At 39.7% G+C, this 1,609-nt stretch overlaps 1 pseudogene; it reads left to right on the top strand.

The window, feature by feature from the left end:
- Window positions 1-265: 265 nt before the first annotated feature.
- Window positions 266-981, top strand: LOC103265732 (annotated as a pseudogene).
- The last annotated feature ends 628 nt before the right edge of the window (window positions 982-1,609 follow it).

Genomic DNA, 1,609 nt, shown 5'->3' with positions numbered 1-1,609 from the left:
TGGCTCTTACTGATATCAAAATTTGGGTACTTTATAGTGAAATGGATACATTTAAAAAAATACAAAAGCTCCAGGTCCAGTCTTGCGGTGTCCCAGTAGCTGCGGTCAGAGAGGAGTTGCTGGAACTGCTTGGGGAAGGGTCTGCAACCCCCAGGCCAGGATTGGCACCCTTCTCTACCCTGTTAGGAACCTGGCTGCACAGCAAGAGGTGAGCAGAGGAATATTCACATTTCTATTTCTGTGTGTAATAGAGTTTTGATTCTTCATGGGTAATCTGTCATCAGAAGAAATTCAGCAGAGGACTCACCAAGTTAATGATGAATCTCTGGAAAGTACAAGGAGAATTCTGGGTTTGGCCATTAAGTCTCAGGATGCAGGAATCAAGACCATTGCTATGCTGGATGAACAAGGGAACAACTAAACCACATAGAAGAAGGCATGGACCAAATAAAGAAAGATACAAGAGAGGCAGAGAAGACTTTAACAGAACTCAACAAATGCTGTGGCCTTTGTGTATGCCTACGTAATAGAACAAAGAACTTTGAGTCTGATAAGGCCTAAAACAACATGAGAAGATGGTGGAGACAACTCACCAAGCAATGAGGTAACTAAACGGCTAGGCTGGGTAACAAATGGTCAGTCTCAGCAACCAACTACAGGAGCAGCCAGCAGTGGCTACATTAAACGTATAACTAATGATGTATAACTAATGATACATTAAATGTATAACTAAAAAACATTACCCTAGACATGAGTAATGAGATTGAAGCTAAAAATCGACAAATAGAACGGATCACAGAAAAGGCTGACACCAACAAAGATCGTATTGAAATTGCCAATGCCAGAGCAAAGATACTCATTGACAGCTAAACCTACTGCTTTGCTACTTTTTCATTTATTCACTTCCCTAGCTCCTCCTTCAAAGTCATTACCTTTCCAGAGTTTGAAATTTTGGCTTCACACTCCTCTACTTGGGAGATAATATGGAAGAAGGGCCAGAGGAGTAATTGTCCCCTCACTTCTTTATTTTCTGTTTCTCTTGGTGGTAGACTGCTGCTCAACTTTTCTTCCTTCTAGTATTTTCTTTTTTCATACTCAGATTGGTTTTCGTACATTACATATAGCATTTTCATCCTCCTCATTTACTTCTTCAGGTTATTTATTTTATTTTATTTATTTATTTTTTATTATAAAGATGTGGGGTACAATTCAGGGTTAGGTATACAAACGTTGGTTATGCAGGTACCCTTGTTGATGAGGTATGCCCTTCCTTCCCCAGCAGTTGCTCTGAAATGCCAATACCACCCTCCCGACAGTTTCCCACTACTGCCAATCCCTTTCTTGTAGTATTATAATAATTGTTCAAGGTCCTCTTATGAGTGAAAACATATGGTACTCTGTTCTTTGTTTCTGTGATAGATCACTGAGTATGATTGACTCTAAATCCATCCAAGTTGCTGCAAGGTCCATATGTTTGTCCTTCTTTATGGCTGCATAATATTCCATTGTGTATATGTACCAAAATTTTTCGATTCAGTCCAGCTTTGATGGGCAACATGTTGGTTCCATGTTTTTGCTATTGTGAATAGAGCCTGCAGGTTATTTTGCT

The sequence above is a fragment of the Carlito syrichta genome, unplaced genomic scaffold (genome assembly GCF_000164805.1).
Source record: "Carlito syrichta isolate Samal-C Ts95f unplaced genomic scaffold, Tarsius_syrichta-2.0.1 Scaffold306795, whole genome shotgun sequence".
Taxonomy (NCBI): Eukaryota; Metazoa; Chordata; class Mammalia; order Primates; family Tarsiidae; genus Carlito; species Carlito syrichta.
The sequence above is the reverse complement of the archived record's forward strand: the minus strand, read 5'-3'. Positions and strand labels throughout refer to the sequence as shown.